This window comes from Salmo salar, chromosome ssa23 (genome assembly GCF_905237065.1).
Source record: "Salmo salar chromosome ssa23, Ssal_v3.1, whole genome shotgun sequence".
Lineage (NCBI taxonomy): Eukaryota > Metazoa > Chordata > Actinopteri > Salmoniformes > Salmonidae > Salmo > Salmo salar.
In genome coordinates, this window is record NC_059464.1 from 13047443 (window position 1) to 13070110 (window position 22668).

The 22668-nt window shown below is 44.6% G+C and overlaps 55 non-coding genes across 55 annotated transcripts; all 55 read left to right on the plus strand.

Moving 5' to 3' along the window:
- Positions 1 to 260: 260 nt before the first annotated feature.
- On the plus strand, positions 261 to 332 carry trnad-guc (transfer RNA aspartic acid (anticodon GUC)). Its single transcript has one exon. It is a non-coding gene; the product is annotated as a tRNA-Asp (tRNA).
- Positions 333 to 450: 118 nt separating this feature from the next.
- Positions 451 to 521, plus strand: trnag-gcc (transfer RNA glycine (anticodon GCC)). The gene has a single exon. It is a non-coding gene; the product is annotated as a tRNA-Gly (tRNA).
- A 552-nt stretch (positions 522 to 1073) lies between these two features.
- On the plus strand, positions 1074 to 1145 carry trnad-guc (transfer RNA aspartic acid (anticodon GUC)). The gene has a single exon. It is a non-coding gene; the product is annotated as a tRNA-Asp (tRNA).
- A 118-nt stretch (positions 1146 to 1263) lies between these two features.
- On the plus strand, positions 1264 to 1334 carry trnag-gcc (transfer RNA glycine (anticodon GCC)). The gene has a single exon. It is a non-coding gene; the product is annotated as a tRNA-Gly (tRNA).
- Positions 1335 to 1886: 552 nt separating this feature from the next.
- Positions 1887 to 1958, plus strand: trnad-guc (transfer RNA aspartic acid (anticodon GUC)). Its single transcript has one exon. It is a non-coding gene; the product is annotated as a tRNA-Asp (tRNA).
- A 118-nt stretch (positions 1959 to 2076) lies between these two features.
- Positions 2077 to 2147, plus strand: trnag-gcc (transfer RNA glycine (anticodon GCC)). Its single transcript has one exon. It is a non-coding gene; the product is annotated as a tRNA-Gly (tRNA).
- A 553-nt stretch (positions 2148 to 2700) lies between these two features.
- trnad-guc (transfer RNA aspartic acid (anticodon GUC)) lies at positions 2701 to 2772 on the plus strand. The gene has a single exon. It is a non-coding gene; the product is annotated as a tRNA-Asp (tRNA).
- Positions 2773 to 2890: 118 nt separating this feature from the next.
- On the plus strand, positions 2891 to 2961 carry trnag-gcc (transfer RNA glycine (anticodon GCC)). Its single transcript has one exon. It is a non-coding gene; the product is annotated as a tRNA-Gly (tRNA).
- A 552-nt stretch (positions 2962 to 3513) lies between these two features.
- trnad-guc (transfer RNA aspartic acid (anticodon GUC)) lies at positions 3514 to 3585 on the plus strand. Its single transcript has one exon. It is a non-coding gene; the product is annotated as a tRNA-Asp (tRNA).
- A 118-nt stretch (positions 3586 to 3703) lies between these two features.
- On the plus strand, positions 3704 to 3774 carry trnag-gcc (transfer RNA glycine (anticodon GCC)). Its single transcript has one exon. It is a non-coding gene; the product is annotated as a tRNA-Gly (tRNA).
- Positions 3775 to 4327: 553 nt separating this feature from the next.
- Positions 4328 to 4399, plus strand: trnad-guc (transfer RNA aspartic acid (anticodon GUC)). Its single transcript has one exon. It is a non-coding gene; the product is annotated as a tRNA-Asp (tRNA).
- A 742-nt stretch (positions 4400 to 5141) lies between these two features.
- On the plus strand, positions 5142 to 5213 carry trnad-guc (transfer RNA aspartic acid (anticodon GUC)). The gene has a single exon. It is a non-coding gene; the product is annotated as a tRNA-Asp (tRNA).
- A 118-nt stretch (positions 5214 to 5331) lies between these two features.
- trnag-gcc (transfer RNA glycine (anticodon GCC)) lies at positions 5332 to 5402 on the plus strand. Its single transcript has one exon. It is a non-coding gene; the product is annotated as a tRNA-Gly (tRNA).
- Positions 5403 to 5955: 553 nt separating this feature from the next.
- Positions 5956 to 6027, plus strand: trnad-guc (transfer RNA aspartic acid (anticodon GUC)). The gene has a single exon. It is a non-coding gene; the product is annotated as a tRNA-Asp (tRNA).
- Positions 6028 to 6145: 118 nt separating this feature from the next.
- Positions 6146 to 6216, plus strand: trnag-gcc (transfer RNA glycine (anticodon GCC)). Its single transcript has one exon. It is a non-coding gene; the product is annotated as a tRNA-Gly (tRNA).
- Positions 6217 to 6768: 552 nt separating this feature from the next.
- trnad-guc (transfer RNA aspartic acid (anticodon GUC)) lies at positions 6769 to 6840 on the plus strand. The gene has a single exon. It is a non-coding gene; the product is annotated as a tRNA-Asp (tRNA).
- A 118-nt stretch (positions 6841 to 6958) lies between these two features.
- Positions 6959 to 7029, plus strand: trnag-gcc (transfer RNA glycine (anticodon GCC)). The gene has a single exon. It is a non-coding gene; the product is annotated as a tRNA-Gly (tRNA).
- Positions 7030 to 7581: 552 nt separating this feature from the next.
- trnad-guc (transfer RNA aspartic acid (anticodon GUC)) lies at positions 7582 to 7653 on the plus strand. Its single transcript has one exon. It is a non-coding gene; the product is annotated as a tRNA-Asp (tRNA).
- A 118-nt stretch (positions 7654 to 7771) lies between these two features.
- trnag-gcc (transfer RNA glycine (anticodon GCC)) lies at positions 7772 to 7842 on the plus strand. Its single transcript has one exon. It is a non-coding gene; the product is annotated as a tRNA-Gly (tRNA).
- A 553-nt stretch (positions 7843 to 8395) lies between these two features.
- Positions 8396 to 8467, plus strand: trnad-guc (transfer RNA aspartic acid (anticodon GUC)). The gene has a single exon. It is a non-coding gene; the product is annotated as a tRNA-Asp (tRNA).
- A 118-nt stretch (positions 8468 to 8585) lies between these two features.
- Positions 8586 to 8656, plus strand: trnag-gcc (transfer RNA glycine (anticodon GCC)). The gene has a single exon. It is a non-coding gene; the product is annotated as a tRNA-Gly (tRNA).
- Positions 8657 to 9208: 552 nt separating this feature from the next.
- Positions 9209 to 9280, plus strand: trnad-guc (transfer RNA aspartic acid (anticodon GUC)). Its single transcript has one exon. It is a non-coding gene; the product is annotated as a tRNA-Asp (tRNA).
- Positions 9281 to 9398: 118 nt separating this feature from the next.
- On the plus strand, positions 9399 to 9469 carry trnag-gcc (transfer RNA glycine (anticodon GCC)). The gene has a single exon. It is a non-coding gene; the product is annotated as a tRNA-Gly (tRNA).
- Positions 9470 to 10021: 552 nt separating this feature from the next.
- trnad-guc (transfer RNA aspartic acid (anticodon GUC)) lies at positions 10022 to 10093 on the plus strand. The gene has a single exon. It is a non-coding gene; the product is annotated as a tRNA-Asp (tRNA).
- Positions 10094 to 10211: 118 nt separating this feature from the next.
- On the plus strand, positions 10212 to 10282 carry trnag-gcc (transfer RNA glycine (anticodon GCC)). The gene has a single exon. It is a non-coding gene; the product is annotated as a tRNA-Gly (tRNA).
- Positions 10283 to 10834: 552 nt separating this feature from the next.
- On the plus strand, positions 10835 to 10906 carry trnad-guc (transfer RNA aspartic acid (anticodon GUC)). Its single transcript has one exon. It is a non-coding gene; the product is annotated as a tRNA-Asp (tRNA).
- Positions 10907 to 11024: 118 nt separating this feature from the next.
- On the plus strand, positions 11025 to 11095 carry trnag-gcc (transfer RNA glycine (anticodon GCC)). The gene has a single exon. It is a non-coding gene; the product is annotated as a tRNA-Gly (tRNA).
- A 553-nt stretch (positions 11096 to 11648) lies between these two features.
- Positions 11649 to 11720, plus strand: trnad-guc (transfer RNA aspartic acid (anticodon GUC)). Its single transcript has one exon. It is a non-coding gene; the product is annotated as a tRNA-Asp (tRNA).
- A 118-nt stretch (positions 11721 to 11838) lies between these two features.
- On the plus strand, positions 11839 to 11909 carry trnag-gcc (transfer RNA glycine (anticodon GCC)). The gene has a single exon. It is a non-coding gene; the product is annotated as a tRNA-Gly (tRNA).
- A 552-nt stretch (positions 11910 to 12461) lies between these two features.
- On the plus strand, positions 12462 to 12533 carry trnad-guc (transfer RNA aspartic acid (anticodon GUC)). The gene has a single exon. It is a non-coding gene; the product is annotated as a tRNA-Asp (tRNA).
- A 118-nt stretch (positions 12534 to 12651) lies between these two features.
- On the plus strand, positions 12652 to 12722 carry trnag-gcc (transfer RNA glycine (anticodon GCC)). Its single transcript has one exon. It is a non-coding gene; the product is annotated as a tRNA-Gly (tRNA).
- Positions 12723 to 13274: 552 nt separating this feature from the next.
- trnad-guc (transfer RNA aspartic acid (anticodon GUC)) lies at positions 13275 to 13346 on the plus strand. Its single transcript has one exon. It is a non-coding gene; the product is annotated as a tRNA-Asp (tRNA).
- A 118-nt stretch (positions 13347 to 13464) lies between these two features.
- trnag-gcc (transfer RNA glycine (anticodon GCC)) lies at positions 13465 to 13535 on the plus strand. The gene has a single exon. It is a non-coding gene; the product is annotated as a tRNA-Gly (tRNA).
- A 552-nt stretch (positions 13536 to 14087) lies between these two features.
- On the plus strand, positions 14088 to 14159 carry trnad-guc (transfer RNA aspartic acid (anticodon GUC)). Its single transcript has one exon. It is a non-coding gene; the product is annotated as a tRNA-Asp (tRNA).
- A 118-nt stretch (positions 14160 to 14277) lies between these two features.
- On the plus strand, positions 14278 to 14348 carry trnag-gcc (transfer RNA glycine (anticodon GCC)). Its single transcript has one exon. It is a non-coding gene; the product is annotated as a tRNA-Gly (tRNA).
- Positions 14349 to 14900: 552 nt separating this feature from the next.
- trnad-guc (transfer RNA aspartic acid (anticodon GUC)) lies at positions 14901 to 14972 on the plus strand. Its single transcript has one exon. It is a non-coding gene; the product is annotated as a tRNA-Asp (tRNA).
- A 118-nt stretch (positions 14973 to 15090) lies between these two features.
- On the plus strand, positions 15091 to 15161 carry trnag-gcc (transfer RNA glycine (anticodon GCC)). Its single transcript has one exon. It is a non-coding gene; the product is annotated as a tRNA-Gly (tRNA).
- A 552-nt stretch (positions 15162 to 15713) lies between these two features.
- On the plus strand, positions 15714 to 15785 carry trnad-guc (transfer RNA aspartic acid (anticodon GUC)). Its single transcript has one exon. It is a non-coding gene; the product is annotated as a tRNA-Asp (tRNA).
- Positions 15786 to 15903: 118 nt separating this feature from the next.
- Positions 15904 to 15974, plus strand: trnag-gcc (transfer RNA glycine (anticodon GCC)). Its single transcript has one exon. It is a non-coding gene; the product is annotated as a tRNA-Gly (tRNA).
- Positions 15975 to 16526: 552 nt separating this feature from the next.
- Positions 16527 to 16598, plus strand: trnad-guc (transfer RNA aspartic acid (anticodon GUC)). The gene has a single exon. It is a non-coding gene; the product is annotated as a tRNA-Asp (tRNA).
- A 118-nt stretch (positions 16599 to 16716) lies between these two features.
- trnag-gcc (transfer RNA glycine (anticodon GCC)) lies at positions 16717 to 16787 on the plus strand. The gene has a single exon. It is a non-coding gene; the product is annotated as a tRNA-Gly (tRNA).
- A 552-nt stretch (positions 16788 to 17339) lies between these two features.
- Positions 17340 to 17411, plus strand: trnad-guc (transfer RNA aspartic acid (anticodon GUC)). Its single transcript has one exon. It is a non-coding gene; the product is annotated as a tRNA-Asp (tRNA).
- Positions 17412 to 17529: 118 nt separating this feature from the next.
- Positions 17530 to 17600, plus strand: trnag-gcc (transfer RNA glycine (anticodon GCC)). The gene has a single exon. It is a non-coding gene; the product is annotated as a tRNA-Gly (tRNA).
- Positions 17601 to 18151: 551 nt separating this feature from the next.
- Positions 18152 to 18223, plus strand: trnad-guc (transfer RNA aspartic acid (anticodon GUC)). The gene has a single exon. It is a non-coding gene; the product is annotated as a tRNA-Asp (tRNA).
- A 118-nt stretch (positions 18224 to 18341) lies between these two features.
- trnag-gcc (transfer RNA glycine (anticodon GCC)) lies at positions 18342 to 18412 on the plus strand. Its single transcript has one exon. It is a non-coding gene; the product is annotated as a tRNA-Gly (tRNA).
- Positions 18413 to 18964: 552 nt separating this feature from the next.
- On the plus strand, positions 18965 to 19036 carry trnad-guc (transfer RNA aspartic acid (anticodon GUC)). The gene has a single exon. It is a non-coding gene; the product is annotated as a tRNA-Asp (tRNA).
- A 118-nt stretch (positions 19037 to 19154) lies between these two features.
- On the plus strand, positions 19155 to 19225 carry trnag-gcc (transfer RNA glycine (anticodon GCC)). Its single transcript has one exon. It is a non-coding gene; the product is annotated as a tRNA-Gly (tRNA).
- Positions 19226 to 19777: 552 nt separating this feature from the next.
- Positions 19778 to 19849, plus strand: trnad-guc (transfer RNA aspartic acid (anticodon GUC)). The gene has a single exon. It is a non-coding gene; the product is annotated as a tRNA-Asp (tRNA).
- A 118-nt stretch (positions 19850 to 19967) lies between these two features.
- On the plus strand, positions 19968 to 20038 carry trnag-gcc (transfer RNA glycine (anticodon GCC)). Its single transcript has one exon. It is a non-coding gene; the product is annotated as a tRNA-Gly (tRNA).
- A 552-nt stretch (positions 20039 to 20590) lies between these two features.
- Positions 20591 to 20662, plus strand: trnad-guc (transfer RNA aspartic acid (anticodon GUC)). Its single transcript has one exon. It is a non-coding gene; the product is annotated as a tRNA-Asp (tRNA).
- Positions 20663 to 20780: 118 nt separating this feature from the next.
- Positions 20781 to 20851, plus strand: trnag-gcc (transfer RNA glycine (anticodon GCC)). Its single transcript has one exon. It is a non-coding gene; the product is annotated as a tRNA-Gly (tRNA).
- A 552-nt stretch (positions 20852 to 21403) lies between these two features.
- On the plus strand, positions 21404 to 21475 carry trnad-guc (transfer RNA aspartic acid (anticodon GUC)). The gene has a single exon. It is a non-coding gene; the product is annotated as a tRNA-Asp (tRNA).
- A 118-nt stretch (positions 21476 to 21593) lies between these two features.
- On the plus strand, positions 21594 to 21664 carry trnag-gcc (transfer RNA glycine (anticodon GCC)). Its single transcript has one exon. It is a non-coding gene; the product is annotated as a tRNA-Gly (tRNA).
- Positions 21665 to 22216: 552 nt separating this feature from the next.
- On the plus strand, positions 22217 to 22288 carry trnad-guc (transfer RNA aspartic acid (anticodon GUC)). Its single transcript has one exon. It is a non-coding gene; the product is annotated as a tRNA-Asp (tRNA).
- Positions 22289 to 22406: 118 nt separating this feature from the next.
- On the plus strand, positions 22407 to 22477 carry trnag-gcc (transfer RNA glycine (anticodon GCC)). The gene has a single exon. It is a non-coding gene; the product is annotated as a tRNA-Gly (tRNA).
- The last annotated feature ends 191 nt before the right edge of the window (positions 22478 to 22668 follow it).

Sequence of the window (22668 nt, forward strand, 5' to 3'; positions counted from 1 at the left end):
TTGTGACTATGTCCTGGGATTTTCCACACACACCTCTCCTTCTAACTACTATTGTGTGGCTTGTGAGCGGTATAGAGCAACATCGACTACATGTACGTGTCCGTGAGGGTCTCAGCTTTCCATAGATGTGTCATAGTAGTCTCTAGCTCTAACCATTCAGTCTCTACAGATGTTTTTGTTGGAAGGGTTAACACCCAACTCTCCAAATTTAGGGATAGTATCCAATGCTCCACATTTTGTCAAAGAACCACCCCACCTGCTCCTCGTTAGTATAGTGGTGAGTATCCCCGCCTGTCACGCGGGAGACCGGGGTTCAATTCCCCGACGGGGAGGAAAGACTGATTTTATTAGGGTGTACAATGTCACTGAGCCCACAAAGCGGGAAATATGCTTAGAATTAAAGATTTTTGATACGATATCTAGCCGTGGGGTTTATTTCAGCATCGCAAGGCATTGGTTGTTCAGTGGTAGAATTCTCGCCTGCCACGCGGGAGGCCCGGGTTCGATTCCCGGCCAATGCAGGAAATTTTGAACAAGTCATTTTGACAAGTATGCAAACCACTGAGGAAGAAATCTCTTTTGAGATTGCCAGGTCGACAGCAATCTCTGGTCATGGTAGAATTCTCAACTGACTCTTGAAAAGTCTGAGTTTGCGTTCACTTACCGTTTGGACATTTATGCATTCTCAGTAGACTTTTGTGAATCCATTGTAGATTTCCAGTGTGTGAGGTGATTTACTTTGTGCAAGGCTTTAGTTGTTAAATGGGAAACGAATATCCAACATGTCAGTGACAACTGTCTTGAGTTTGGCCTTTGTGACTATGTCCTGGGATTTTCCACACACACCTCACCTTCTAACTACTATTGTGTGGCTTGTGAGCGGTATAGAGCAACACCGACTACATGTACGTGTCCGTGAGGGTCTCAGCTTTCCATAGATGTGTCATAGTAGTCTCTAGCTCTAACCATTCAGTCTCTACAGATGTTTTTGTTGGAAGGGTTAACACCCAACTCTCCAAATTTAGGGATAGTATCCAATGCTCCACATTTTGTCAAAGAACCAGCCCACCTGCTCCTCGTTAGTATAGTGGTGAGTATCCCCGCCTGTCACGCGGGAGACCGGGGTTCAATTCCCCGACGGGGAGGAAAGACTGATTTTATTAGGGTGTACAATGTCACTGAGCCCACAAAGCGGGAAATATGCTTAGAATTAAAGATTTTTGATACGATATCTAGCCGTGGGGTTTATTTCAGCATCGCAAGGCATTGGTTGTTCAGTGGTAGAATTCTCGCCTGCCACGCGGGAGGCCCGGGTTCGATTCCCGGCCAATGCAGGAACTTTTGAACAAGTCATTTTGACAAGTATGCAAACCACTGAGGAAGAAATCTCTTTTGAGATTGCCAGGTCGACAGCAATCTCTGGTCATGGTAGAATTCTCAACTGACTCTTGAAAAGTCTGAGTTTGGGTTCACTTACCGTTTGGACATTTATGCATTCTCAGTAGACTTTTGTGAATCCATTGTAGATTTCCAGTGTGTGAGGTGATTTACTTTGTGCAAGGCTTTAGTTGTTAAATGGGAAACGAATATCCAACAAGTCAGTGACAACTGTCTTGAGTTTGGCCTTTGTGACTATGTCCTGGGATTTTCCACACACACCTCACCTTCTAACTACTATTGTGTGGCTTGTGAGCGGTATAGAGCAACACCGACTACATGTACGTGTCCGTGAGGGTCTCAGCTTTCCATAGATGTGTCATAGTAGTCTCTAGCTCTAACCATTCAGTCTCTACAGATGTTTTTGTTGGAAGGGTTAACACCCAACTCTCCAAATTTAGGGATAGTATCCAATGCTCCACATTTTTTCAAAGAACCAACCCACCTGCTCCTCGTTAGTATAGTGGTGAGTATCCCCGCCTGTCACGCGGGAGACCGGGGTTCAATTCCCCGACGGGGAGGAAAGACTGATTTTATTAGGGTGTACAATGTCACTGAGCCCACAAAGCGGGAAATATGCTTAGAATTAAAGATTTTTGATACGATATCTAGCCGTGGGGTTTATTTCAGCATCGCAAGGCATTGGTTGTTCAGTGGTAGAATTCTCGCCTGCCACGCGGGAGGCCCGGGTTCGATTCCCGGCCAATGCAGGAACTTTTGAACAAGTCATTTTGACAAGTATGCAAACCACTGAGGAAGAAATCTCTTTTGAGATTGCCAGGTCGACAGCAATCTCTGGTCATGGTAGAATTCTCAACTGACTCTTGAAAAGTCTGAGTTTGGGTTCACTTACCGTTTGGACATTTATGCATTCTCAGTAGACTTTTGTGAATCCATTGTAGATTTCCAGTGTGTGAGGTGATTTACTTTGTGCAAGGCTTTAGTTGTTAAATGGGAAACGAATATCCAACAAGTCAGTGACAACTGTCTTGAGTTTGGCCTTTGTGACTATGTCCTGGGATTTTCCACACACACCTCACCTTCTAACTACTATTGTGTGGCTTGTGAGCGGTATAGAGCAACACCGACTACATGTACGTGTCCGTGAGGGTCTCAGCTTTCCATAGATGTGTCATAGTAGTCTCTAGCTCTAACCATTCAGTCTCTACAGATGTTTTTGTTGGAAGGGTTAACACCCAACTCTCCAAATTTAGGGATAGTATCCAATGCTCCACATTTTTGTCAAAGAACCAACCCACCTGCTCCTCGTTAGTATAGTGGTGAGTATCCCCGCCTGTCACGCGGGAGACCGGGGTTCAATTCCCCGACGGGGAGGAAAGACTGATTTTATTAGGGTGTACAATGTCACTGAGCCCACAAAGCGGGAAATATGCTTAGAATTAAAGATTTTTGATACGATATCTAGCCGTGGGGTATATTTCAGCATCGCAAGGCATTGGTTGTTCAGTGGCAGAATTCTCGCCTGCCACGCGGGAGGCCCGGGTTCGATTCCCGGCCAATGCAGGAACTTTTGAACAAGTCATTTTGACAAGTATGCAAACCACTGAGGAAGAAATCTCTTTTGAGATTGCCAGGTCGACAGCAATCTCTGGTCATGGTAGAATTCTCAACTGACTCTTGAAAAGTCTGAGTTTGGGTTCACTTACCGTTTGGACATTTATGCATTCTCAGTAGACTTTTGTGAATCCATTGTAGATTTCCAGTGTGTGAGGTGATTTACTTTGTGCAAGGCTTTAGTTGTTAAATGGGAAACGAATATCCAACAAGTCAGTGACAACTGTCTTGAGTTTGGCCTTTGTGACTATGTCCTGGGATTTTCCACACACACCTCACCTTCTAACTACTATTGTGTGGCTTGTGAGCGGTATAGAGCAACACCGACTACATGTACGTGTCCGTGAGGGTCTCAGCTTTCCATAGATGTGTCATAGTAGTCTCTAGCTCTAACCATTCAGTCTCTACAGATGTTTTTGTTGGAAGGGTTAACACCCAACTCTCCAAATTTAGGGATAGTATCCAATGCTCCACATTTTTTCAAAGAACCAATCCACCTGCTCCTCGTTAGTATAGTGGTGAGTATCCCCGCCTGTCACGCGGGAGACCGGGGTTCAATTCCCCGACGGGGAGGAAAGACTGATTTTATTAGGGTGTACAATGTCACTGAGCCCACAAAGCGGGAAATATGCTTAGAATTAAAGATTTTTGATACGATATCTAGCCGTGGGGTTTATTTCAGCATCGCAAGGCATTGGTTGTTCAGTGGTAGAATTCTCGCCTGCCACGCGGGAGGCCCGGGTTCGATTCCCGGCCAATGCAGGAAATTTTGAACAAGTCATTTTGACAAGTATGCAAACCACTGAGGAAGAAATCTCTTTTGAGATTGCCAGGTCGACAGCAATCTCTGGTCATGGTAGAATTCTCAACTGACTCTTGAAAAGTCTGAGTTTGGGTTCACTTACCGTTTGGACATTTATGCATTCTCAGTAGACTTTTGTGAATCCATTGTAGATTTCCAGTGTGTGAGGTGATTTACTTTGTGCAAGGCTTTAGTTGTTAAATGGGAAACGAATATCCAACAAGTCAGTGACAACTGTCTTGAGTTTGGCCTTTGTGACTATGTCCTGGGATTTTCCACACACACCTCTCCTTCTAACTACTATTGTGTGGCTTGTGAGCGGTATAGAGCAACATCGACTACATGTACGTGTCCGTGAGGGTCTCAGCTTTCCATAGATGTGTCATAGTAGTCTCTAGCTCTAACCATTCAGTCTCTACAGATGTTTTTGTTGGAAGGGTTAACACCCAACTCTCCAAATTTAGGGATAGTATCCAATGCTCCACATTTTTTCAAAGAACCAACCCCACCTGCTCCTCGTTAGTATAGTGGTGAGTATCCCCGCCTGTCACGCGGGAGACCGGGGTTCAATTCCCCGACGGGGAGGAAAGACTGATTTTATTAGGGTGTACAATGTCACTGAGCCCACAAAGCGGGAAATATGCTTAGAATTAAAGATTTTTGATACGATATCTAGCCGTGGGGTATATTTCAGCATCGCAAGGCATTGGTTGTTCAGTGGCAGAATTCTCGCCTGCCACGCTGGAGGCCCGGGTTCGATTCCCGGCCAATGCAGGAAATTTTGAACAAGTCATTTTGACAAGTATGCAAACCACTGAGGAAGAAATCTCTTTTGAGATTGCCAGGTCGACAGCAATCTCTGGTCATGGTAGAATTCTCAACTGACTCTTGAAAAGTCTGAGTTTGGGTTCACTTACCGTTTGGACATTTATGCATTCTCAGTAGACTTTTGTGAATCCATTGTAGATTTCCAGAGTGTGAGGTGATTTACTTTGTGCAAGGCTTTAGTTGTTAAATGGGAAACGAATATCCAACAAGTCAGTGACAACTGTCTTGAGTTTGGCCTTTGTGACTATGTCCTGGGATTTTCCACACACACCTCTCCTTCTAACTACTATTGTGTGGCTTGTGAGCGGTATAGAGCAACACCGACTACATGTACGTGTCCGTGAGGGTCTCAGCTTTCCATAGATGTGTCATAGTAGTCTCTAGCTCTAACCATTCAGTCTCTACAGATGTTTTTGTTGGAAGGGTTAACACCCAACTCTCCAAATTTAGGGATAGTATCCAATGCTCCACATTTTTGTCAAAGAACCAACCCACCTGCTCCTCGTTAGTATAGTGGTGAGTATCCCCGCCTGTCACGCGGGAGACCGGGGTTCAATTCCCCGACGGGGAGGAAAGACTGATTTTATTAGGGTGTACAATGTCACTGAGCCCACAAAGCGGGAAATATGCTTAGAATTAAAGATTTTTGATACGATATCTAGCCGTGGGGTATATTTCAGCATCGCAAGGCATTGGTTGTTCAGTGGTAGAATTCTCGCCTGCCACGCGGGAGGCCCGGGTTCGATTCCCGGCCAATGCAGGAACTTTTGAACAAGTCATTTTGACAAGTATGCAAACCACTGAGGAAGAAATCTCTTTTGAGATTGCCAGGTCGACAGCAATCTCTGGTCATGGTAGAATTCTCAACTGACTCTTGAAAAGTCTGAGTTTGGGTTCACTTACCGTTTGGACATTTATGCATTCTCAGTAGACTTTTGTGAATCCATTGTAGATTTCCAGAGTGTGAGGTGATTTACTTTGTGCAAGGCTTTAGTTGTTAAATGGGAAACGAATATCCAACAAGTCAGTGACAACTGTCTTGAGTTTGGCCTTTGTGACTATGTCCTGGGATTTTCCACACACACCTCTCCTTCTAACTACTATTGTGTGGCTTGTGAGCGGTATAGAGCAAAATCGACTACATGTACGTGTCCGTGAGGGTCTCAGCTTTCCATAGATGTGTCATAGTAGTCTCTAGCTCTAACCATTCAGTCTCTACAGATGTTTTTGTTGGAAGGGTTAACACCCAACTCTCCAAATTTAGGGATAGTATCCAATGCTCCACATTTTTTCAAAGAACCAACCCCACCTGCTCCTCGTTAGTATAGTGGTGAGTATCCCCGCCTGTCACGCGGGAGACCGGGGTTCAATTCCCCGACGGGGAGGAAAGACTGATTTTATTAGGGTGTACAATGTCACTGAGCCCACAAAGCGGGAAATATGCTTAGAATTAAAGATTTTTGATACGATATCTAGCCGTGGGGTTTATTTCAGCATCGCAAGGCATTGGTTGTTCAGTGGTAGAATTCTCGCCTGCCACGCGGGAGGCCCGGGTTCGATTCCCGGCCAATGCAGGAAATTTTGAACAAGTCATTTTGACAAGTATGCAAACCACTGAGGAAGAAATCTCTTTTGAGATTGCCAGGTCGACAGCAATCTCTGGTCATGGTAGAATTCTCAACTGACTCTTGAAAAGTCTGAGTTTGGGTTCACTTACCGTTTGGACATTTATGCATTCTCAGTAGACTTTTGTGAATCCATTGTAGATTTCCAGTGTGTGAGGTGATTTACTTTGTGCAAGGCTTTAGTTGTTAAATGGGAAACGAATATCCAACAAGTCAGTGACAACTGTCTTGAGTTTGGCCTTTGTGACTATGTCCTGGGATTTTCCACACACACCTCTCCTTCTAACTACTATTGTGTGGCTTGTGAGCGGTATAGAGCAAACATCGACTACATGTACGTGTCCGTGAGGGTCTCAGCTTTCCATAGATGTGTCATAGTAGTCTCTAGCTCTAACCATTCAGTCTCTACAGATGTTTTTGTTGGAAGGGTTAACACCCAACTCTCCAAATTTAGGGATAGTATCCAATGCTCCACATTTTTCAAAGAACCAATCCACCTGCTCCTCGTTAGTATAGTGGTGAGTATCCCCGCCTGTCACGCGGGAGACCGGGGTTCAATTCCCCGACGGGGAGGAAAGACTGATTTTATTAGGGTGTACAATGTCACTGAGCCCACAAAGCGGGAAATATGCTTAGAATTAAAGATTTTTGATACGATATCTAGCCTTGGGGTTTATTTCAGCATCGCAAGGCATTGGTTGTTCAGTGGTAGAATTCTCGCCTGCCACGCGGGAGGCCCGGGTTCGATTCCCGGCCAATGCAGGAACTTTTGAACAAGTCATTTTGACAAGTATGCAAACCACTGAGGAAGAAATCTCTTTTGAGATTGCCAGGTCGACAGCAATCTCTGGTCATGGTAGAATTCTCAACTGACTCTTGAAAAGTCTGAGTTTGGGTTCACTTACCGTTTGGACATTTATGCATTCTCAGTAGACTTTTGTGAATCCATTGTAGATTTCCAGTGTGTGAGGTGATTTACTTTGTGCAAGGCTTTAGTTGTTAAATGGGAAACGAATATCCAACATGTCAGTGACAACTGTCTTGAGTTTGGCCTTTGTGACTATGTCCTGGGATTTTCCACACACACCTCACCTTCTAACTACTATTGTGTGGCTTGTGAGCGGTATAGAGCAACACCGACTACATGTACGTGTCCGTGAGGGTCTCAGCTTTCCATAGATGTGTCATAGTAGTCTCTAGCTCTAACCATTCAGTCTCTACAGATGTTTTTGTTGGAAGGGTTAACACCCAACTCTCCAAATTTAGGGATAGTATCCAATGCTCCACATTTTGTCAAAGAACCAATCCACCTGCTCCTCGTTAGTATAGTGGTGAGTATCCCCGCCTGTCACGCGGGAGACCGGGGTTCAATTCCCCGACGGGGAGGAAAGACTGATTTTATTAGGGTGTACAATGTCACTGAGCCCACAAAGCGGGAAATATGCTTAGAATTAAAGATTTTTGATACGATATCTAGCCGTGGGGTTTATTTCAGCATCGCAAGGCATTGGTTGTTCAGTGGTAGAATTCTCGCCTGCCACGCGGGAGGCCCGGGTTCGATTCCCGGCCAATGCAGGAACTTTTGAACAAGTCATTTTGACAAGTATGCAAACCACTGAGGAAGAAATCTCTTTTGAGATTGCCAGGTCGACAGCAATCTCTGGTCATGGTAGAATTCTCAACTGACTCTTGAAAAGTCTGAGTTTGGGTTCACTTACCGTTTGGACATTTATGCATTCTCAGTAGACTTTTGTGAATCCATTGTAGATTTCCAGTGTGTGAGGTGATTTACTTTGTGCAAGGCTTTAGTTGTTAAATGGGAAACGAATATCCAACAAGTCAGTGACAACTGTCTTGAGTTTGGCCTTTGTGACTATGTCCTGGGATTTTCCACACACACCTCACCTTCTAACTACTATTGTGTGGCTTGTGAGCGGTATAGAGCAAAATCGACTACATGTACGTGTCCGTGAGGGTCTCAGCTTTCCATAGATGTGTCATAGTAGTCTCTAGCTCTAACCATTCAGTCTCTACAGATGTTTTTGTTGGAAGGGTTAACACCCAACTCTCCAAATTTAGGGATAGTATCCAATGCTCCACATTTTTGTCAAAGAACCAACCCACCTGCTCCTCGTTAGTATAGTGGTGAGTATCCCCGCCTGTCACGCGGGAGACCGGGGTTCAATTCCCCGACGGGGAGGAAAGACTGATTTTATTAGGGTGTACAATGTCACTGAGCCCACAAAGCGGGAAATATGCTTAGAATTAAAGATTTTTGATACGATATCTAGCCGTGGGGTTTATTTCAGCATCGCAAGGCATTGGTTGTTCAGTGGTAGAATTCTCGCCTGCCACGCGGGAGGCCCGGGTTCGATTCCCGGCCAATGCAGGAACTTTTGAACAAGTCATTTTGACAAGTATGCAAACCACTGAGGAAGAAATCTCTTTTGAGATTGCCAGGTCGACAGCAATCTCTGGTCATGGTAGAATTCTCAACTGACTCTTGAAAAGTCTGAGTTTGGGTTCACTTACCGTTTGGACATTTATGCATTCTCAGTAGACTTTTGTGAATCCATTGTAGATTTCCAGTGTGTGAGGTGATTTACTTTGTGCAAGGCTTTAGTTGTTAAATGGGAAACGAATATCCAACATGTCAGTGACAACTGTCTTGAGTTTGGCCTTTGTGACTATGTCCTGGGATTTTCCACACACACCTCACCTTCTAACTACTATTGTGTGGCTTGTGAGCGGTATAGAGCAACACCGACTACATGTACGTGTCCGTGAGGGTCTCAGCTTTCCATAGATGTGTCATAGTAGTCTCTAGCTCTAACCATTCAGTCTCTACAGATGTTTTTGTTGGAAGGGTTAACACCCAACTCTCCAAATTTAGGGATAGTATCCAATGCTCCACATTTTTTCAAAGAACCAATCCACCTGCTCCTCGTTAGTATAGTGGTGAGTATCCCCGCCTGTCACGCGGGAGACCGGGGTTCAATTCCCCGACGGGGAGGAAAGACTGATTTTATTAGGGTGTACAATGTCACTGAGCCCACAAAGCGGGAAATATGCTTAGAATTAAAGATTTTTGATACGATATCTAGCCTTGGGGTTTATTTCAGCATCGCAAGGCATTGGTTGTTCAGTGGTAGAATTCTCGCCTGCCACGCGGGAGGCCCGGGTTCGATTCCCGGCCAATGCAGGAACTTTTGAACAAGTCATTTTGACAAGTATGCAAACCACTGAGGAAGAAATCTCTTTTGAGATTGCCAGGTCGACAGCAATCTCTGGTCATGGTAGAATTCTCAACTGACTCTTGAAAAGTCTGAGTTTGGGTTCACTTACCGTTTGGACATTTATGCATTCTCAGTAGACTTTTGTGAATCCATTGTAGATTTCCAGTGTGTGAGGTGATTTACTTTGTGCAAGGCTTTAGTTGTTAAATGGGAAACGAATATCCAACAAGTCAGTGACAACTGTCTTGAGTTTGGCCTTTGTGACTATGTCCTGGGATTTTCCACACACACCTCACCTTCTAACTACTATTGTGTGGCTTGTGAGCGGTATAGAGCAAAATCGACTACATGTACGTGTCCGTGAGGGTCTCAGCTTTCCATAGATGTGTCATAGTAGTCTCTAGCTCTAACCATTCAGTCTCTACAGATGTTTTTGTTGGAAGGGTTAACACCCAACTCTCCAAATTTAGGGATAGTATCCAATGCTCCACATTTTTTCAAAGAACCAATCCACCTGCTCCTCGTTAGTATAGTGGTGAGTATCCCCGCCTGTCACGCGGGAGACCGGGGTTCAATTCCCCGACGGGGAGGAAAGACTGATTTTATTAGGGTGTACAATGTCACTGAGCCCACAAAGCGGGAAATATGCTTAGAATTAAAGATTTTTGATACGATATCTAGCCTTGGGGTTTATTTCAGCATCGCAAGGCATTGGTTGTTCAGTGGTAGAATTCTCGCCTGCCACGCGGGAGGCCCGGGTTCGATTCCCGGCCAATGCAGGAACTTTTGAACAAGTCATTTTGACAAGTATGCAAACCACTGAGGAAGAAATCTCTTTTGAGATTGCCAGGTCGACAGCAATCTCTGGTCATGGTAGAATTCTCAACTGACTCTTGAAAAGTCTGAGTTTGGGTTCACTTACCGTTTGGACATTTATGCATTCTCAGTAGACTTTTGTGAATCCATTGTAGATTTCCAGTGTGTGAGGTGATTTACTTTGTGCAAGGCTTTAGTTGTTAAATGGGAAACGAATATCCAACAAGTCAGTGACAACTGTCTTGAGTTTGGCCTTTGTGACTATGTCCTGGGATTTTCCACACACACCTCACCTTCTAACTACTATTGTGTGGCTTGTGAGCGGTATAGAGCAAAATCGACTACATGTACGTGTCCGTGAGGGTCTCAGCTTTCCATAGATGTGTCATAGTAGTCTCTAGCTCTAACCATTCAGTCTCTACAGATGTTTTTGTTGGAAGGGTTAACACCCAACTCTCCAAATTTAGGGATAGTATCCAATGCTCCACATTTTTTCAAAGAACCAATCCACCTGCTCCTCGTTAGTATAGTGGTGAGTATCCCCGCCTGTCACGCGGGAGACCGGGGTTCAATTCCCCGACGGGGAGGAAAGACTGATTTTATTAGGGTGTACAATGTCACTGAGCCCACAAAGCGGGAAATATGCTTAGAATTAAAGATTTTTGATACGATATCTAGCCTTGGGGTTTATTTCAGCATCGCAAGGCATTGGTTGTTCAGTGGTAGAATTCTCGCCTGCCACGCGGGAGGCCCGGGTTCGATTCCCGGCCAATGCAGGAACTTTTGAACAAGTCATTTTGACAAGTATGCAAACCACTGAGGAAGAAATCTCTTTTGAGATTGCCAGGTCGACAGCAATCTCTGGTCATGGTAGAATTCTCAACTGACTCTTGAAAAGTCTGAGTTTGGGTTCACTTACCGTTTGGACATTTATGCATTCTCAGTAGACTTTTGTGAATCCATTGTAGATTTCCAGTGTGTGAGGTGATTTACTTTGTGCAAGGCTTTAGTTGTTAAATGGGAAACGAATATCCAACATGTCAGTGACAACTGTCTTGAGTTTGGCCTTTGTGACTATGTCCTGGGATTTTCCACACACACCTCACCTTCTAACTACTATTGTGTGGCTTGTGAGCGGTATAGAGCAAACATCGACTACATGTACGTGTCCGTGAGGGTCTCAGCTTTCCATAGATGTGTCATAGTAGTCTCTAGCTCTAACCATTCAGTCTCTACAGATGTTTTTGTTGGAAGGGTTAACACCCAACTCTCCAAATTTAGGGATAGTATCCAATGCTCCACATTTTTTCAAAGAACCAATCCACCTGCTCCTCGTTAGTATAGTGGTGAGTATCCCCGCCTGTCACGCGGGAGACCGGGGTTCAATTCCCCGACGGGGAGGAAAGACTGATTTTATTAGGGTGTACAATGTCACTGAGCCCACAAAGCGGGAAATATGCTTAGAATTAAAGATTTTTGATACGATATCTAGCCTTGGGGTTTATTTCAGCATCGCAAGGCATTGGTTGTTCAGTGGTAGAATTCTCGCCTGCCACGCGGGAGGCCCGGGTTCGATTCCCGGCCAATGCAGGAACTTTTGAACAAGTCATTTTGACAAGTATGCAAACCACTGAGGAAGAAATCTCTTTTGAGATTGCCAGGTCGACAGCAATCTCTGGTCATGGTAGAATTCTCAACTGACTCTTGAAAAGTCTGAGTTTGGGTTCACTTACCGTTTGGACATTTATGCATTCTCAGTAGACTTTTGTGAATCCATTGTAGATTTCCAGTGTGTGAGGTGATTTACTTTGTGCAAGGCTTTAGTTGTTAAATGGGAAACGAATATCCAACAAGTCAGTGACAACTGTCTTGAGTTTGGCCTTTGTGACTATGTCCTGGGATTTTCCACACACACCTCTCCTTCTAACTACTATTGTGTGGCTTGTGAGCGGTATAGAGCAAAATCGACTACATGTACGTGTCCGTGAGGGTCTCAGCTTTCCATAGATGTGTCATAGTAGTCTCTAGCTCTAACCATTCAGTCTCTACAGATGTTTTTGTTGGAAGGGTTAACACCCAACTCTCCAAATTTAGGGATAGTATCCAATGCTCCACATTTTTTCAAAGAACCAACCCACCTGCTCCTCGTTAGTATAGTGGTGAGTATCCCCGCCTGTCACGCGGGAGACCGGGGTTCAATTCCCCGACGGGGAGGAAAGACTGATTTTATTAGGGTGTACAATGTCACTGAGCCCACAAAGCGGGAAATATGCTTAGAATTAAAGATTTTTGATACGATATCTAGCCTTGGGGTTTATTTCAGCATCGCAAGGCATTGGTTGTTCAGTGGTAGAATTCTCGCCTGCCACGCGGGAGGCCCGGGTTCGATTCCCGGCCAATGCAGGAACTTTTGAACAAGTCATTTTGACAAGTATGCAAACCACTGAGGAAGAAATCTCTTTTGAGATTGCCAGGTCGACAGCAATCTCTGGTCATGGTAGAATTCTCAACTGACTCTTGAAAAGTCTGAGTTTGGGTTCACTTACCGTTTGGACATTTATGCATTCTCAGTAGACTTTTGTGAATCCATTGTAGATTTCCAGTGTGTGAGGTGATTTACTTTGTGCAAGGCTTTAGTTGTTAAATGGGAAACGAATATCCAACAAGTCAGTGACAACTGTCTTGAGTTTGGCCTTTGTGACTATGTCCTGGGATTTTCCACACACACCTCACCTTCTAACTACTATTGTGTGGCTTGTGAGCGGTATAGAGCAAAATCGACTACATGTACGTGTCCGTGAGGGTCTCAGCTTTCCATAGATGTGTCATAGTAGTCTCTAGCTCTAACCATTCAGTCTCTACAGATGTTTTTGTTGGAAGGGTTAACACCCAACTCTCCAAATTTAGGGATAGTATCCAATGCTCCACATTTTTTCAAAGAACCAACCCACCTGCTCCTCGTTAGTATAGTGGTGAGTATCCCCGCCTGTCACGCGGGAGACCGGGGTTCAATTCCCCGACGGGGAGGAAAGACTGATTTTATTAGGGTGTACAATGTCACTGAGCCCACAAAGCGGGAAATATGCTTAGAATTAAAGATTTTTGATACGATATCTAGCCTTGGGGTTTATTTCAGCATCGCAAGGCATTGGTTGTTCAGTGGTAGAATTCTCGCCTGCCACGCGGGAGGCCCGGGTTCGATTCCCGGCCAATGCAGGAACTTTTGAACAAGTCATTTTGACAAGTATGCAAACCACTGAGGAAGAAATCTCTTTTGAGATTGCCAGGTCGACAGCAATCTCTGGTCATGGTAGAATTCTCAACTGACTCTTGAAAAGTCTGAGTTTGGGTTCACTTACCGTTTGGACATTTATGCATTCTCAGTAGACTTTTGTGAATCCATTGTAGATTTCCAGTGTGTGAGGTGATTTACTTTGTGCAAGGCTTTAGTTGTTAAATGGGAAACGAATATCCAACATGTCAGTGACAACTGTCTTGAGTTTGGCCTTTGTGACTATGTCCTGGGATTTTCCACACACACCTCACCTTCTAACTACTATTGTGTGGCTTGTGAGCGGTATAGAGCAACACCGACTACATGTACGTGTCCGTGAGGGTCTCAGCTTTCCATAGATGTGTCATAGTAGTCTCTAGCTCTAACCATTCAGTCTCTACAGATGTTTTTGTTGGAAGGGTTAACACCCAACTCTCCAAATTTAGGGATAGTATCCAATGCTCCACATTTTTTCAAAGAACCAATCCACCTGCTCCTCGTTAGTATAGTGGTGAGTATCCCCGCCTGTCACGCGGGAGACCGGGGTTCAATTCCCCGACGGGGAGGAAAGACTGATTTTATTAGGGTGTACAATGTCACTGAGCCCACAAAGCGGGAAATATGCTTAGAATTAAAGATTTTTGATACGATATCTAGCCTTGGGGTTTATTTCAGCATCGCAAGGCATTGGTTGTTCAGTGGTAGAATTCTCGCCTGCCACGCGGGAGGCCCGGGTTCGATTCCCGGCCAATGCAGGAACTTTTGAACAAGTCATTTTGACAAGTATGCAAACCACTGAGGAAGAAATCTCTTTTGAGATTGCCAGGTCGACAGCAATCTCTGGTCATGGTAGAATTCTCAACTGACTCTTGAAAAGTCTGAGTTTGGGTTCACTTACCGTTTGGACATTTATGCATTCTCAGTAGACTTTTGTGAATCCATTGTAGATTTCCAGTGTGTGAGGTGATTTACTTTGTGCAAGGCTTTAGTTGTTAAATGGGAAACGAATATCCAACAAGTCAGTGACAACTGTCTTGAGTTTGGCCTTTGTGACTATGTCCTGGGATTTTCCACACACACCTCACCTTCTAACTACTATTGTGTGGCTTGTGAGCGGTATAGAGCAAAATCGACTACATGTACGTGTCCGTGAGGGTCTCAGCTTTCCATAGATGTGTCATAGTAGTCTCTAGCTCTAACCATTCAGTCTCTACAGATGTTTTTGTTGGAAGGGTTAACACCCAACTCTCCAAATTTAGGGATAGTATCCAATGCTCCACATTTTGTCAAAGAACCAATCCACCTGCTCCTCGTTAGTATAGTGGTGAGTATCCCCGCCTGTCACGCGGGAGACCGGGGTTCAATTCCCCGACGGGGAGGAAAGACTGATTTTATTAGGGTGTACAATGTCACTGAGCCCACAAAGCGGGAAATATGCTTAGAATTAAAGATTTTTGATACGATATCTAGCCGTGGGGTTTATTTCAGCATCGCAAGGCATTGGTTGTTCAGTGGTAGAATTCTCGCCTGCCACGCGGGAGGCCCGGGTTCGATTCCCGGCCAATGCAGGAACTTTTGAACAAGTCATTTTGACAAGTATGCAAACCACTGAGGAAGAAATCTCTTTTGAGATTGCCAGGTCGACAGCAATCTCTGGTCATGGTAGAATTCTCAACTGACTCTTGAAAAGTCTGAGTTTGGGTTCACTTACCGTTTGGACATTTATGCATTCTCAGTAGACTTTTGTGAATCCATTGTAGATTTCCAGTGTGTGAGGTGATTTACTTTGTGCAAGGCTTTAGTTGTTAAATGGGAAACGAATATCCAACATGTCAGTGACAACTGTCTTGAGTTTGGCCTTTGTGACTATGTCCTGGGATTTTCCACACACACCTCTCCTTCTAACTACTATTGTGTGGCTTGTGAGCGGTATAGAGCAAAATCGACTACATGTACGTGTCCGTGAGGGTCTCAGCTTTCCATAGATGTGTCATAGTAGTCTCTAGCTCTAACCATTCAGTCTCTACAGATGTTTTTGTTGGAAGGGTTAACACCCAACTCTCCAAATTTAGGGATAGTATCCAATGCTCCACATTTTTTCAAAGAACCAATCCACCTGCTCCTCGTTAGTATAGTGGTGAGTATCCCCGCCTGTCACGCGGGAGACCGGGGTTCAATTCCCCGACGGGGAGGAAAGACTGATTTTATTAGGGTGTACAATGTCACTGAGCCCACAAAGCGGGAAATATGCTTAGAATTAAAGATTTTTGATACGATATCTAGCCGTGGGGTTTATTTCAGCATCGCAAGGCATTGGTTGTTCAGTGGTAGAATTCTCGCCTGCCACGCGGGAGGCCCGGGTTCGATTCCCGGCCAATGCAGGAACTTTTGAACAAGTCATTTTGACAAGTATGCAAACCACTGAGGAAGAAATCTCTTTTGAGATTGCCAGGTCGACAGCAATCTCTGGTCATGGTAGAATTCTCAACTGACTCTTGAAAAGTCTGAGTTTGGGTTCACTTACCGTTTGGACATTTATGCATTCTCAGTAGACTTTTGTGAATCCATTGTAGATTTCCAGTGTGTGAGGTGATTTACTTTGTGCAAGGCTTTAGTTGTTAAATGGGAAACGAATATCCAACAAGTCAGTGACAACTGTCTTGAGTTTGGCCTTTGTGACTATGTCCTGGGATTTTCCACACACACCTCACCTTCTAACTACTATTGTGTGGCTTGTGAGCGGTATAGAGCAAAATCGACTACATGTACGTGTCCGTGAGGGTCTCAGCTTTCCATAGATGTGTCATAGTAGTCTCTAGCTCTAACCATTCAGTCTCTACAGATGTTTTTGTTGGAAGGGTTAACACCCAACTCTCCAAATTTAGGGATAGTATCCAATGCTCCACATTTTTTCAAAGAACCAATCCACCTGCTCCTCGTTAGTATAGTGGTGAGTATCCCCGCCTGTCACGCGGGAGACCGGGGTTCAATTCCCCGACGGGGAGGAAAGACTGATTTTATTAGGGTGTACAATGTCACTGAGCCCACAAAGCGGGAAATATGCTTAGAATTAAAGATTTTTGATACGATATCTAGCCTTGGGGTTTATTTCAGCATCGCAAGGCATTGGTTGTTCAGTGGTAGAATTCTCGCCTGCCACGCGGGAGGCCCGGGTTCGATTCCCGGCCAATGCAGGAACTTTTGAACAAGTCATTTTGACAAGTATGCAAACCACTGAGGAAGAAATCTCTTTTGAGATTGCCAGGTCGACAGCAATCTCTGGTCATGGTAGAATTCTCAACTGACTCTTGAAAAGTCTGAGTTTGGGTTCACTTACCGTTTGGACATTTATGCATTCTCAGTAGACTTTTGTGAATCCATTGTAGATTTCCAGTGTGTGAGGTGATTTACTTTGTGCAAGGCTTTAGTTGTTAAATGGGAAACGAATATCCAACATGTCAGTGACAACTGTCTTGAGTTTGGCCTTTGTGACTATGTCCTGGGATTTTCCACACACACCTCACCTTCTAACTACTATTGTGTGGCTTGTGAGCGGTATAGAGCAAAACCGACTACATGTACGTGTCCGTGAGGGTCTCAGCTTTCCATAGATGTGTCATAGTAGTCTCTAGCTCTAACCATTCAGTCTCTACAGATGTTTTTGTTGGAAGGGTTAACACCCAACTCTCCAAATTTAGGGATAGTATCCAATGCTCCACATTTTTTCAAAGAACCAACCCACCTGCTCCTCGTTAGTATAGTGGTGAGTATCCCCGCCTGTCACGCGGGAGACCGGGGTTCAATTCCCCGACGGGGAGGAAAGACTGATTTTATTAGGGTGTACAATGTCACTGAGCCCACAAAGCGGGAAATATGCTTAGAATTAAAGATTTTTGATACGATATCTAGCCGTGGGGTTTATTTCAGCATCGCAAGGCATTGGTTGTTCAGTGGTAGAATTCTCGCCTGCCACGCGGGAGGCCCGGGTTCGATTCCCGGCCAATGCAGGAACTTTTGAACAAGTCATTTTGACAAGTATGCAACCCACTGAGGAAGAAATCTCTTTTGAGATTGCCAGGTCGACAGCAATCTCTGGTCATGGTAGAATTCTCAACTGACTCTTGAAAAGTCTGAGTTTGGGTTCACTTACCGTTTGGACATTTATGCATTCTCAGTAGACTTTTGTGAATCCATTGTAGATTTCCAGTGTGTGAGGTGATTTACTTTGTGCAAGGCTTTAGTTGTTAAATGGGAAACGAATATCCAACAAGTCAGTGACAACTGTCTTGAGTTTGGCCTTTGTGACTATGTCCTGGGATTTTCCACACACACCTCACCTTCTAACTACTATTGTGTGGCTTGTGAGCGGTATAGAGCAAAATCGACTACATGTACGTGTCCGTGAGGGTCTCAGCTTTCCATAGATGTGTCATAGTAGTCTCTAGCTCTAACCATTCAGTCTCTACAGATGTTTTTGTTGGAAGGGTTAACACCCAACTCTCCAAATTTAGGGATAGTATCCAATGCTCCACATTTTTCAAAGAACCAATCCACCTGCTCCTCGTTAGTATAGTGGTGAGTATCCCCGCCTGTCACGCGGGAGACCGGGGTTCAATTCCCCGACGGGGAGGAAAGACTGATTTTATTAGGGTGTACAATGTCACTGAGCCCACAAAGCGGGAAATATGCTTAGAATTAAAGATTTTTGATACGATATCTAGCCGTGGGGTTTATTTCAGCATCGCAAGGCATTGGTTGTTCAGTGGTAGAATTCTCGCCTGCCACGCGGGAGGCCCGGGTTCGATTCCCGGCCAATGCAGGAACTTTTGAACAAGTCATTTTGACAAGTATGCAAACCACTGAGGAAGAAATCTCTTTTGAGATTGCCAGGTCGACAGCAATCTCTGGTCATGGTAGAATTCTCAACTGACTCTTGAAAAGTCTGAGTTTGGGTTCACTTACCGTTTGGACATTTATGCATTCTCAGTAGACTTTTGTGAATCCATTGTAGATTTCCAGTGTGTGAGGTGATTTACTTTGTGCAAGGCTTTAGTTGTTAAATGGGAAACGAATATCCAACAAGTCAGTGACAACTGTCTTGAGTTTGGCCTTTGTGACTATGTCCTGGGATTTTCCACACACACCTCACCTTCTAACTACTATTGTGTGGCTTGTGAGCGGTATAGAGCAAAATCGACTACATGTACGTGTCCGTGAGGGTCTCAGCTTTCCATAGATGTGTCATAGTAGTCTCTAGCTCTAACCATTCAGTCTCTACAGATGTTTTTGTTGGAAGGGTTAACACCCAACTCTCCAAATTTAGGGATAGTATCCAATGCTCCACATTTTTTCAAAGAACCAATCCACCTGCTCCTCGTTAGTATAGTGGTGAGTATCCCCGCCTGTCACGCGGGAGACCGGGGTTCAATTCCCCGACGGGGAGGAAAGACTGATTTTATTAGGGTGTACAATGTCACTGAGCCCACAAAGCGGGAAATATGCTTAGAATTAAAGATTTTTGATACGATATCTAGCCTTGGGGTTTATTTCAGCATCGCAAGGCATTGGTTGTTCAGTGGTAGAATTCTCGCCTGCCACGCGGGAGGCCCGGGTTCGATTCCCGGCCAATGCAGGAACTTTTGAACAAGTCATTTTGACAAGTATGCAACCCCCTGAGGAAGAAATCTCTTTTGAGATTGCCAGGTCGACAGCAATCTCTGGTCATGGTAGAATTCTCAACTGACTCTTGAAAAGTCTGAGTTTGGGTTCACTTACCGTTTGGACATTTATGCATTCTCAGTAGACTTTTGTGAATCCATTGTAGATTTCCAGTGTGTGAGGTGATTTACTTTGTGCAAGGCTTTAGTTGTTAAATGGGAAACGAATATCCAACAAGTCAGTGACAACTGTCTTGAGTTTGGCCTTTGTGACTATGTCCTGGGATTTTCCACACACACCTCACCTTCTAACTACTATTGTGTGGCTTGTGAGCGGTATAGAGCAAAATCGACTACATGTACGTGTCCGTGAGGGTCTCAGCTTTCCATAGATGTGTCATAGTAGTCTCTAGCTCTAACCATTCAGTCTCTACAGATGTTTTTGTTGGAAGGGTTAACACCCAACTCTCCAAATTTAGGGATAGTATCCAATGCTCCACATTTTTTCAAAGAACCAACCCACCTGCTCCTCGTTAGTATAGTGGTGAGTATCCCCGCCTGTCACGCGGGAGACCGGGGTTCAATTCCCCGACGGGGAGGAAAGGCTGATTTTATTAGGGTGTACAATGTCACTGAGCCCACAAAGCGGGAAATATGCTTAGAATTAAAGATTTTTGATACGATATCTAGCCGTGGGGTTTATTTCAGCATCGCAAGGCATTGGTTGTTCAGTGGTAGAATTCTCGCCTGCCACGCGGGAGGCCCGGGTTCGATTCCCGGCCAATGCAGGAACTTTTGAACAAGTCATTTTGACAAGTATGCAAACCACTGAGGAAGAAATCTCTTTTGAGATTGCCAGGTCGACAGCAATCTCTGGTCATGGTAGAATTCTCAACTGACTCTTGAAAAGTCTGAGTTTGGGTTCACTTACCGTTTGGACATTTATGCATTCTCAGTAGACTTTTGTGAATCCATTGTAGATTTCCAGTGTGTGAGGTGATTTACTTTGTGCAAGGCTTTAGTTGTTAAATGGGAAACGAATATCCAACAAGTCAGTGACAACTGTCTTGAGTTTGGCCTTTGTGACTATGTCCTGGGATTTTCCACACACACCTCTCCTTCTAACTACTATTGTGTGGCTTGTGAGCGGTATAGAGCAAAATCGACTACATGTACGTGTCCGTGAGGGTCTCAGCTTTCCATAGATGTGTCATAGTAGTCTCTAGCTCTAACCATTCAGTCTCTACAGATGTTTTTGTTGGAAGGGTTAACACCCAACTCTCCAAATTTAGGGATAGTATCCAATGCTCCACATTTTTTCAAAGAACCAACCCACCTGCTCCTCGTTAGTATAGTGGTGAGTATCCCCGCCTGTCACGCGGGAGACCGGGGTTCAATTCCCCGACGGGGAGGAAAGACTGATTTTATTAGGGTGTACAATGTCACTGAGCCCACAAAGCGGGAAATATGCTTAGAATTAAAGATTTTTGATACGATATCTAGCCGTGGGGTTTATTTCAGCATCGCAAGGCATTGGTTGTTCAGTGGTAGAATTCTCGCCTGCCACGCGGGAGGCCCGGGTTCGATTCCCGGCCAATGCAGGAACTTTTGAACAAGTCATTTTGACAAGTATGCAACCCCCTGAGGAAGAAATCTCTTTTGAGATTGCCAGGTCGACAGCAATCTCTGGTCATGGTAGAATTCTCAACTGACTCTTGAAAAGTCTGAGTTTGGGTTCACTTACCGTTTGGACATTTATGCATTCTCAGTAGACTTTTGTGAATCCATTGTAGATTTCCAGTGTGTGAGGTGATTTACTTTGTGCAAGGCTTTAGTTGTTAAATGGGAAACGAATATCCAACAAGTCAGTGACAACTGTCTTGAGTTTGGCCTTTGTGACTATGTCCTGGGATTTTCCACACACACCTCACCTTCTAACTACTATTGTGTGGCTTGTGAGCGGTATAGAGCAAAATCGACTACATGTACGTGTCCGTGAGGGTCTCAGCTTTCCATAGATGTGTCATAGTAGTCTCTAGCTCTAACCATTCAGTCTCTACAGATGTTTTTGTTGGAAGGGTTAACACCCAACTCTCCAAATTTAGGGATAGTATCCAATGCTCCACATTTTTTCAAAGAACCAACCCACCTGCTCCTCGTTAGTATAGTGGTGAGTATCCCCGCCTGTCACGCGGGAGACCGGGGTTCAATTCCCCGACGGGGAGGAAAGACTGATTTTATTAGGGTGTACAATGTCACTGAGCCCACAAAGCGGGAAATATGCTTAGAATTAAAGATTTTTGATACGATATCTAGCCGTGGGGTTTATTTCAGCATCGCAAGGCATTGGTTGTTCAGTGGTAGAATTCTCGCCTGCCACGCGGGAGGCCCGGGTTCGATTCCCGGCCAATGCAGGAACTTTTGAACAAGTCATTTTGACAAGTATGCAAACCACTGAGGAAGAAATCTCTTTTGAGATTGCCAGGTCGACAGCAATCTCTGGTCATGGTAGAATTCTCAACTGACTCTTGAAAAGTCTGAGTTTGGGTTCACTTACCGTTTGGACATTTATGCATTCTCAGTAGACTTTTGTGAATCCATTGTAGATTTCCAGTGTGTGAGGTGATTTACTTTGTGCAAGGCTTTAGTTGTTAAATGGGAAACGAATATCCAACAAGTCAGTGACAACTGTCTTGAGTTTGGCCTTTGTGACTATGTCCTGGGATTTTCCACACACACCTCTCCTTCTAACTACTATTGTGTGGCTTGTGAGCGGTATAGAGCAAAACCGACTACATGTACGTGTCCGTGAGGGTCTCAGCTTTCCATAGATGTGTCATAGTAGTCTCTAGCTCTAACCATTCAGTCTCTACAGATGTTTTTGTTGGAAGGGTTAACACCCAACTCTCCAAATTTAGGGATAGTATCCAATGCTCCACATTTTGTCAAAGAACCAACCCACCTGCTCCTCGTTAGTATAGTGGTGAGTATCCCCGCCTGTCACGCGGGAGACCGGGGTTCAATTCCCCGACGGGGAGGAAAGACTGATTTTATTAGGGTGTACAATGTCACTGAAACCACAAAGCGGGAAATATGCTTAGAATTAAAGATTTTTGATACGATTTCTAGCCGTGGGGTTTATTTCAGCATCGCAAGGCATTGGTTGTTCAGTGGCAGAATTCTCGCCTGCCACGCGGGAGGCCCGGGTTCGATTCCCGGCCAATGCAGGAAATTTTGAACAAGTCATTTTGACAAGTATGCAAACCACTGAGGAAGAAATCTCTTTTGAGATTGCCAGGTCGACAGCAATCTCTGGTCATGGTAGAATTCTCAACTGACTCTTGAAAAGTCTGAGTTTGCGTTCACTTACCATTTGGACATTTATGCATTCTCAGTAGACTTTTGTGAATCCATTGTA